Source organism: Equus caballus, chromosome 19 (assembly GCF_041296265.1).
Source record: "Equus caballus isolate H_3958 breed thoroughbred chromosome 19, TB-T2T, whole genome shotgun sequence".
Lineage (NCBI taxonomy): Eukaryota > Metazoa > Chordata > Mammalia > Perissodactyla > Equidae > Equus > Equus caballus.
Window position 1 is genome coordinate 19,542,728 of NC_091702.1, and position 11,250 is coordinate 19,553,977.

At 36.3% G+C, this 11,250-nt stretch overlaps 1 long non-coding RNA gene across 1 annotated transcript; it reads right to left on the reverse strand.

Annotated features, from left to right (window-relative positions):
* Positions 1 to 4,963: 4,963 nt before the first annotated feature.
* LOC106781993 (uncharacterized) lies at positions 4,964 to 8,834 on the reverse strand. Its single transcript, XR_001378818.3, has 3 exons — positions 8,710 to 8,834; positions 8,177 to 8,231; positions 4,964 to 5,100 (listed from the first exon to the last, which is right to left on the reverse strand). It is a non-coding gene; the product is annotated as an uncharacterized lncRNA (long non-coding RNA).
* Between the last annotated feature and the right edge of the window lie 2,416 nt (positions 8,835 to 11,250).

An 11,250-nucleotide genomic window follows, 5' to 3' on the forward strand; every position in this document is an offset into this window, starting at 1 on the left:
GCTTTTAATATTCATATTAAGATATAGCTATTCATTTTCTAATTTATTCAATGTTTTCACTGAATTTTTTAGTAAATTTATTTTTCAACTAAATTTTCTGCATCTATGGAATCAATAATGTGATTTTTCTCTTTAGGCTGGTAAATATGATGGATTTATTAATGAATTTTCTAATATCGAATGACCTTACATTTTTGGAATAAATACTGCTTGGCTGTGACATATTACTTTATAATATGCTGTTGGTTTCTGTGTTCTTATGTTTTTTTAAGAATTTGGCATCAATATTCGTAAGTGAAATTGAGTTGTAGTTTTTTATGCATTTTTGTCAGGTTTTGGAATTGATGTTATACTCAACAAAATGTACTTAATTTTTCCTTCTTTTTCAATACTTCGGAATAGTGTAAGTAGTGAGGTGATAATCTGATCTATAGAGAAGGTCCCTGTGAAACCTAGGACTGATGGAGTTTTTTTGTTTGTAATGCAGAAGCTATTTTACTATTTTTTCTCTTGTTTTTCTACTGTAGTTAACCTGTCTAGGTTTTCTGCCTCAAATTAGGATAATTTTGGTAAGTCGTCTTCTCTAACTTTTCCATTTCATTTAGGTTTTTATATTTATATGCATTCTACTTTTCTATCTATTCCTTTTGATGGTCAGTCTAAATTTTTTTTTTTTTTTTTTGAGGAAGATTAGCCCTGAGCTACCTGCTGCCAATCCTCCTCTTTTTGCTGAGGAAGACTGGCCCTGAGCTAACATGTGTACCCATTTTCTTCCACTTTATACATGGGACGCCTACCACAGCCTGGTGTGCCAAGCGGTGCCATGTCCACACCCGGGATCTGAACCCGTGAACCAAGGGCCGCCGAAGCAGAACATGTGCGCTTAACCACTGAGCCACCAGGCTGGCCCTCTACATTTTTAAAAAATTCTGTATATTTATGCTTTCTCTCTTTTATCTTGATTAGATTAGGTAATGATTTGTCTGCTTTTATTTTTTCATTAATTTTATTGTTTTTTTCTGTCTTTGAACTCATTACAAATTCCATTGTCTTAACCAGAAGTAATGCTCAGGTTGTTTCTTTTCTAGAATGTTCTCCTGGTTATGATGGCCCACGCTGCCATTTTAACTGCTTCTGTCATAAGAATGGAGTTTGCAACAGGTTTTCTGGAAGCTGTGGGTGCCTTCAAGATAACTATGGAAGAAACTGTGAACATGGTAAACAGAGAAAATGAGTGGGCATATTATGGTGTTGATAAGTTTTAAGCTTTAAAAATTTTTTAAAATCATGATAGTGCACTCACATTAAATCAAATTAGAACAACTGTTAATATTTTAGTGTATATTCTTGCAATCTATTTCATAGCTCTAATTTAAGTTCTAGATGTTGACAACTGCCCTGATGAAGCAATTGGAGTTGTTTATTCTTTTTGGTACTGCTACCCAAAACACGATTCTGTGGTTTTGATCACCTGGAGTAGTCATACCCAGAGGAGTCAACTGCTGGTCTTTTTGAACAAAATAATTCTCCTTCCTCTGGGTCCCTTTAGGGAAAATATAGACACGGAAGCTATTTATTTGTCTCAAGTTAATCTAGGCTCGCCTCTGAAAGATCTGCCTTCAAGTTCCCTTTGAACATATTTATTTATATCATTTCTTCATTTGGACTCAATATTTTCAGCTAAAATTAGGAAAAGGGAGAGTTATACAGTAATTTGCCTTTGACGTCAGAGAGCTCTGATGGATTACACAGTTAAGAGATTAAGATGTGAGAGCTTGAAGTCTACGATTAGTCATATATGGCCTGGTGCTGCCATGTAAATATGTATAAACTATTAACTTCTATAAACTTCAGTTTCATCATCTACAGAAAGGGAATAACAATAACACTTACCTTAAAGATTATCACTGGAATTAAATGAGAAGAATATATGTAAACATTTAGCATTGAGGCATGTGGCAAAAGATAGATGCATATTAATTATTTAGAAGTAAAGAACCTTTTAAAGGCTCTGAAGTGCTCTTAGTAATATCTAAAATGTTTCCCAGTTGTTTTGACCCGTTTTTAAAGCTCTGGCTCTCACCAAGCACTCTAAGGTTTCTTGTGTCAGGGCACATGGAAGCAAATATCTTGTGGATTTTGCTTGTTTATTTTGTTTTCAAAATTGGAATAACAAGAGGTAAAAGAGAGGAAAAGAATATCTATTCAACACCCATAAATTTCATTCTACATGCCATGGAGTGTCAAGGAAGATTCTGAGCAGACAAGAGACATCACTCTGGTGAAATAAATCTGTAAAGTAGGTATATTATTGATGATTAGGAAAAGGAGCCATCAGTAATGTCCATGTTGGAAGCTATAGTGATAGTCTAGGATTTTAGAAATCTGGACTGGAATAAAAAATTAATGAACAGAGAATATTCTGGGAGACCAATTAACTGTATTTTGCTTTGATTTGATTGATTGATCGAGTATTTGATTGATTTTGACATGGAGATGAAGAAGATGGAGGGATCAAAGATGGCTCTAAAGTTCTAAGTCAGGGAACGGGAAAAAATAATAGTATTATTTAAAGAAATGGAAAAGTCAAGCAAGACAACCTTTATGAGCTCAGTTTTATATATAATTAAAATAAGAAGGATAAAGGAGATTTGAATTTTCTATGTATTTGCATAAACGATTATACAAGAACCAACAAAAGAAATCCTGCACTGAATCTTCTTTTATTACTCATTTTTAAGAATTATAATGAGATCATAAAATGGAATATATATTAATACCTTAATATATGGAGTATATATTATACAAAATAATTTATTCCTTATCTCTTTTTGGTTTTACCTCCTTTTTCTGCTCCCTGAATGCAAGTTTTTGCTAATGTTGACTTTGTCCTGAGTAACTCCATTCATGCTGAAGAAGTGTCATACACATAAAGCCTAGGCAAATCCAACAGGTGCCTGGAAAGAGAGGTGGGAGGAAACGAAGAAAGAAAGAGGGAGAGATGGATAGATAGAAAGAGAGAGAGAGAGGAGAGTATGACTGAAGGGCAAGGAAATGTCATCCCCCTCCCATTTCCATTGGTGAGTAGTGAGCACAGCCCTGGAGAAAACTCAAGATAGGAAATGGGAATCTTTTGTCTGCAGTCAAGCTTCGCTCTCACACAGCTCTCTCAGGGTGAGCATCTCCCCCAGCAGGTGACAATTTTAGGATTCAAAGAACTACATGGTCTCTAAGTGTAAACCAATTACTTCTTCTGATCTTCAGCCACAAAAATATTGATCTTCTCCAACCATGGAGGAAAAACAGGTTATACTGGACTCACTAAGAGACAATTCTATACTGTACTTTATGGGCCATCTAAGGAAGTTTTTCAAAGATTAAATTTCACTGACTTTAAAATCTAACTTCCTTGAAAGTTGTTAAGCTACTGTATATGCATCATATTCTCTGTTTTTTATTCGCTGTCTCCTTTCTTCTCTTTCTCCCCACTTTCCCTCATACCCACCTCTGTCATCCGTTCCTTGACTTCAAATATCAAGAGCTATATGAATCACCTCTCACAGATACTCTCTTATTTATTTAAAGAATTTAATCCCAAACCATTCTCACTAAATTTATCCTGGATCTGAAGTTTAAAGACATTGCTTTTTTAGGAATTTAGATTAATGGAAGATTTTGTTGAAGTCTTTGGCTGACTATAGCATTGCATGGCAAATAAAATTTATCTACTTGAAACTATTTTAAATTTTCTTACGAATTTTTCTAGACTAGTTGTAGAAAATGACACTTATATATTCCTTTATCTGTATGACTAAACTATTGTCAATACACTTCTCCATAGAATTTTTCCTTACTTTCCAATTCTCTGCTCTCATCTCCTTTGGTCCTGAGAAACAAATGACCTAGAGCATATCCTTTAATTTTCCTTCAGTTTATTCTTAAAGCCAAAATAGCATTTTGACATTTCCATTTTCTAGCATGCCTTCCTGGATTTTATGGCTTGAATTGTGCTCACATCTGTGACTGCAAAAATGGAGCCAGTTGTGATGCAGCAAGTGGACAGTGCATTTGTCCAGCAGGTTTCCATGGCAGCCAGTGTGAAAAAGGTAAAGCCAGAGCTTTTTTAAGCCTGTGAATGTAGGAATCCTGTGTGACTGTGAGATTTTTCCATCTGAGAGCAAACGTGTAAACCAAATGAAAACATAGAATAATCACCTTATCTTACCACTGCGACATTAAAGTGACAGGAATTCACTCTATAGCCAATATAATAATGAGTCCTTCTGATTTTGTTGCTGATTGGCCAAAAGTTTTATTGTTGCCTAAATGAAATCGTTTAGTATCTCAAAACACCACTAATGCTGTTAGTCTTCAATGGACAAGGCTTCTACCTCTGAATGAGAGTAAACATTTTATTAAATGCTTTTAGAAGAATGCCATGTATTGGGTTCAATAGTGTTGAAATAGATATAAAGACTTTATCAAAAAAATTTAAAGACTTGAATTAGACATTATCACTAGAAAGTTATGATAGCTGTGAATATAGATGAAGATATAGAGGTGAGAATTTGGGCTACTCAGTTTGAAATAAAACATTACAAAGCCCTCAAAGACTCTGATCATGCCCATTCCAAGCAATGCTAAACTACACAGGACTCAGCAAATAACTCGAAGTCCCATTTTTGTTTGGATTATGTACACTGTTGTGCATATGGTTACTACAACCACAATAATGATAATATAATGTTAGTGGTAATTTGACTTTATGTGAATCAAAGTTATTGCTTTTAAAAAGGATCTATATCTTAGTCCCATGCCATGTCCTCATTTGTTGCCAGAGCTTTACATATAGTATCTCTTGTCCATCCTTTAATCATTTATTCGTTTATCATTTAGTGTTAAGTTCTGGGAATATAAGTGGAGTTTACAGTTTTCTGGGGAAACAGACAGTAACTAAATAAATAACATTTTGAGGAAAAATATTAAAAGTAATGCACTTGGCTAGTAGACTCAGTCTCCTTCCTTAAGTTTCTGTCTTCAAAAAGCTTCCATGCGTTCTAACAGGCACAAACAAGCGTCAAAGTAAGGCGATTTGAAGACCTGAAAGTGAAATCATGTTTAAAATGAAACTTCTTTCTGAGAATTCCAAAATTGTCCTCTTTTCTTCTGACCAACAAATCTCATTTTACCCCACTTGCTATCTGGGCTCAATCTTGAGGAAATTGTATCTTTAATCTCAGTTTAGGTACATCAGTGAAAGCTCAAAGGGTTAATTTTTTAGCATTTCTCTTTCCTTGCTAGTGTGTTCACCTGGAATGTTTGGGAACAATTGCCATTAACTTTGTGACTGGGAAGGAGAAACCTTCTGCCATCCAGTAACTGGAAAATGCCTCTTCCCACCTGGGAGAACCGGAGCCAGATGTGAAGCTGAGATGAGCCAAAGTCCCGCATAACCTCCCTCTGTCTCTTGGGTTATGTAGAGATATACAAGCATTTTCATACTAAAAACTTTACTCAAAGAATATTGCTTGTCACATTACCCTTAGGATGATTAATCATGGTATGTTGCTGTGACATGACAGGCACCCAAAACCAGCACCACGACTGACAGAGGACACCTTGTAAGTACCTCAAAGAGATGTAAACACCCTGATCACAAAAGCGATTCAGAGAAATCACTAGAATTAAAACAATTCGGGTACAGTCCAGGTAGTTTTCTTGAGAACCAAGTTCCCAGGTATTCTTTGGGAAATGAGATTTACGCTTTATTTTTCTTTCCACTCACAGAAATATTGACCCAGAATGTAATACTTTAAATCTTCAAGGACTGTCTTAAGAAGAAGAGAAAGTAGATTGAGTGAATCGTTGACTCATCATTTGCTATTAAACTTAATGAAAAATTACTAGAGGAAAAGGTTTTATATAATTCACAATAGCCCTGAAGGACTGACTCTCCCATAGATTATGACCCTAAGTAGAGCATTTAATCACAGAATTTACTTTCTTCATCTGCCGAAAAAGAAGGGTCGAGGCTACACATTACTAAGGATATTTCCATTTCCAGCACTAATCTATGATTCCGAACCTGAGATTTCAATAATGCTGAGAAAGCCGTGGTAACCTTCCAGACTGACTACAGGAGAACACTATTCACCCAGCACCATCTCCCCCACCCCACCTTGCTTCTGAGAAATAAAAAGAAAAAATAAATCAAAGCTACGTTCTTTGGATGACAGACGCCATCCTAAATACTTTGCTTGTATTCATTCAATTCTTACTGCAACCCTTTGAGGTTGTTGCTGTTCTTATTCCTATTCAACAGATGAGGAAGCTGAGGCACAGAAAGGTAGTAAGTGGCAGAACCAAGATTTGAACCGAAGGAGTCTGGTTTTGGACCTATTAGTGGGCAGTACTGTATGTGTGAATGTCTGTATGTATTCCAGAGTAAGGAACCTGCAGTGGCTCATCAAGAGTGTTATATTCTTTCCTATCCCTTCAGCTTCCCTTTTTTATTGACTTTTAGAGTAAGGCCAAGGGTTATAAATATTGACTTGGAATTCTTTGAGATCTTCCAACTCAGGAGCTTACTGACGCTGACATTTCTTTATTACAAAGCTGCTTCATTTGAATCTCTAACCTTGTGTTTCACTGCACTGCAAGCTTCTTGAGAATTGGATCCATGTTTATTCATCTTTTATTAAAAATCTTAGAGCAAGGTCTTGCACATGACAGTCTTCAGCACGTTTTTGTTGAAGGAATTCTTCCCTTTTCGGCCTTCTTCATGGAGTCATGGTAGATAGAAGGACCTGAACCTTGTCATATCTAAACTAAATTTGTCAGAATAAACATCCACATAACATCTTGGTGAAGCCACAGTGCACTTGTCGCTAATGTAATGCTCACTAAAGGCAGAATGCTTATAGTGTTTGTGGTTTCATCTAAATATTTAAGAAAACCACTAATGTTTATGGATTGCATATTATATGCCAGGCGTTTTAATTTATGGTAAGTGCCTTCATTATCATCACTATTCCCATTTTATAGATGAGGAAGCTGAAACACAAAGAAGTTAAGTAACTTGTCCAAGGACAGACAGCTAGCCAGTGACAGACTGGGGATTTGACACAGGCAATCTGGATCCAGAGCTAGACGTTTAACATCCCCGCTCCACTGCCTCTCAATGGGAAGAAAGGAAAAGAATTGCTTTTGGTTGTCTATCTGCATTGTCCAATATGCATTGTCCAGTAACCACAGGTTGCTGCTTAATTTAAATTCAGTTTAATTTAAAATTCACCTCCTCAGTCACATAGGACATTCCAAGTGCTCAGTGGCCACATATGGCTAGTGGCAACAGTGTTGGATAGCACAGCATACAACATTTTCATCATTACAGAAAGTTCTATTGGACAGCACTCAGCAGTGGCTTAAAACTAGCCACTAAACCAAGAGAGCTTATGGACAGGCTGGAAATTAAAGCCTTACTCTATGGATCGTCTATGAACTAAATTCCGTATCATATAGTCTCTTTCAAGAACAAGTACATTGCCACGTGACAGTGGGTCCTATGTATTAATATGTCCATTCTTGGTGGGCACCTCAAGGCCCCCCCTGTCATGAGCTCTTTAGGGTACCCACAGCCTCTACAGATGTACTACAGGGTCTTTTATTTGCATTTTTCTTTTCAATTAGGCACAGTTAATCTGCAATATCAACTGTGAGCAGCTGTGTCTATGCAGGCAGTATAAAGATAAAAGACCTCATTTTAATTTGAACTCTGGTAAAGGACCTATTAAATAGCCATAATGTTAATTCATAAAAGAATGTAGCAGCTTTTTATTGGATTATTTCCCCACCCCCTCGGTAAATTAACATTTGCAGACATTCAAACAGATGTCTTAAATACACATCGTTATTAACATGAAATGTGGTATTTTTATAAATTAAAATCAGATTCTGAGCTGCTCAGGAGAGATCCTGACTCATAACTTTTTCAAACAAGAAAACTAGGTCTTACCACCAAATTAAGTAATCCTCCCACACACTGGGCAGAGGTGAGTATGTTAGGTTAAATTTGAAATGGCAAAGGATTTTTTTTTTTTAATTTTCATAAAGTTTGATGGTTTAAAGAAAAGTTTCAGAGCAGCATTTACATCATCTGCAAAGTTCCTTTACCTACCTCATGTTCCTTCCTTTGGGAAGGGACTGAATTACTGTTTGCTCATGTTGAACCTCTGTAAAAAGAATCAATTACAAAACTGATTTATCAGTTTCCATTTATCTCATATTTAAAATCTAACTAGTTAATTAAGGCAAGAGAGCTGGACCTCATCTTAACCTACCTTCATTAGCCAAGAGAGCAAAAAATTTTAAAAAATCATCCAACTCCAACTTTAAGGTGAATCTCCAACCCAGCAAAGAAAAATTTGAGGCAATAAAGAAATGTTTACCAAAATGTTGCCCAAAGACTCAGAATTTGCTCTAGTAACTGTATCTTCACATTTATATTATTTCTAAATTTTCCACTTTTCAGCTTTCCACTCCCTTGTTTGGCCTTTCTTCTGCATGTGCTTAATACCTCAAATGAGGAATGAGCACCAGATGAGAATTTAGAAATCCAGCTCTGCCAGGTACCAGGGACATAACATTTGAGAAGATCTCTTCAGCCATACCAAACCTTGGTTTCTCTCTTTCTAGAATGAGAAAGCTTACCTTAGTGCTTTGCCGACCTCACAGGTTTTGTTAGAACCAACTGAGATAATGTGTTAGGAACCCAGTTGGTAAACAGCATAGAGCTAGGTGACTATTATTATTGCAAAATTAAGTTTCTATGGTCCTTAAACGTTGCTAAGTTGAATTACTTCCCGGTCTTGCCTGAGTGACTAGGAAATATAAACCCATTTTCTGTTTCCATGGGCTGGGCTTGGCTTTCTCCCTAACCTCACAATTCTTCAGAAACAGAACCTGTTAATTCTCTGCTAATTCTCTGCTGGATGTCAGACCAAGACCAAATGCTCAGGCTGGAATGTGATATTGGGGGGCGGGGGGGGGGGGGGCTTTTTAGTCCATGCTTAGTTATTTTGATAAAGCTAACACTTTTTATCCCCACTCTTCATTTCTCTACTGGTTGCACTCACAATGCAATTCAATTTAAAAATAGTTCTACCACTTTAGTACATATAGCAGGATTTCACAGAGGTGGGTACACAGGGGATCCATGGCCCTTTTGACATATTTTAAGAGATAGAAGAGTTGAATTTAAAGCCATTTCATTTTTAACAACATAAATACAAATAATCGTGTTTTCAACCTAAAAACAAATTTCATATATTGTGTGTTCTGGGCAACTGTTGCCTTTTTCTGACCTCAAGACAACTAATCCATTTTCCCTGTGTCCCTCACAATGCCAGTGCGATAAACTCTATTGAATAATCTAATTCTGAGAATGCACTTTAAAAATATAAGTTGCTGTCCTGTCTTCTCCTCTTTTCAATTTTGTCACTAACTTCCTTGACACTCTCCAGCCTCCTCCTGTTTTCCATTAAAATCCTTACTTTTATTATGTAACATTCTAGCATGGGAAAAAGATACCACATGGTTAACCAGAATTCTTTACAAGTCTATCATTATCTTATTGAATTCCAAGAAATAGTAGTAAAAAGATGGTGTGATAGAAAAGCATATTTGAATTGCTCTTGTTTTTGCTTTTCCCTCACAGAATGCAGGTCAGGCCAGTATGGACCTAACAGTGCCGTGAAGTGCCAATGTGTCCACAGAGCTCCCTGCAGCCCTCGCAACGGGAGCTGCACTTGCCCCTCGAAGAGAATGGGTCCAACTTGTGAGGAAAATGGTTTGGACGATCCTCAATAACCAAACACTAACAGCTTTTCAGTGGGTGACTAGAATTCTGCCGAGGTTACCCGTGGTTCATCATCTTAACTTTGGCAGAGAAATGTACTTACTCAACCATCTTCAGCCCAGCCTCGCCTATTGAGAGGTGAAAAACAGGACGTCTCAAGTTTATGGCCTCCAAGCATAAGTTCCATTCTCTAGCCTACCCTTCCCAGCTTCCTTTTGCTGAAGAACATGCCTAAGAAAAAGAGAATGTTTTTTCAAGATCCCAGCCGTAGTAACATTTTGGACTAATAAATGAACCTCTTTTTTTATATGCACAGGCGGTATTTAAATTTGGAAGTAAAAACTGCTTTTCAGTTCAGGTTGGACTGCACTGAAATATTCACACCTATTCACTGAAGACCTCAGTGGCCATTAAGTAGCTGAGTCCTCTTTAGAAATGTCTAGAATTTCATCTATTTATTCTCAGTATCCTGCTTCACAGCTAAGTCTGCTTCAGATTGTTAATGTATTGTATTTCAAACATGACTCTTGGTGTGGGAGACTATTAAGACTTTAGCCACATAAAGATCAGGGTAAAACTATGACGTGCACACTTATGATGAATCATCAAAATATTTAGTGGTGTTCTCCCCATCACTGGTCAGCAGACAGGAAGAAAGTGGGTCAAAGTGATCAAGGCCAGTGCTTAGTCTGCTCTGGGGGACACCAATTTCCCATAGGGTAGGGCCTGATTGGAATCAGGCTTTTAATCCACATTGGTAATCTTGACCCAAATTGCTCATCATTTACGTCAGCTCTACAGCCGTTTGAAGCATGAGCCCTGTGATAAGCCCAAGAAAGATAATGCAATAAATATGATTAAATTTTGTTCTCAAGTAGCTTATAAGCATTTGAAATTTCAGACTACTAGGTTAATTCACATCAAAGAACAATAATTTTCTTGATTGGAAATGTGGTTACTCATGTAACCCATGCCTTATTGGGATAAAAATAGAGAATATTGAAATTATATGACTAGACATTTGACTTATGCATAACGTCTAGAGTAGCTTTTAAATCAAAACTGATTTAGGATAGAATTGACTGAGGATTTATGAAAAATACTTCGTGTTATCAATTCAGGATAGCTTCTGATCTTTATTTAACATTTTTTCTTCCTATATCTCAGCACATTTAACAGAGATATAGCATACCTATAATAGGCTTCCATGCCAGATTTAATATTATTAAATGACATAAAGGACTTGATTAGACAACTTTCTAAGAAATTACTTATAAATTTGGGTTAGTCTTAAAATAGCTGCAATCAACTTATCCCTTTTTTTAATCTATAGTATTTGGAATTCAAGTTTTATTTTTATGTTTAAATTTAACTATTTTTATCAAATCAATTGA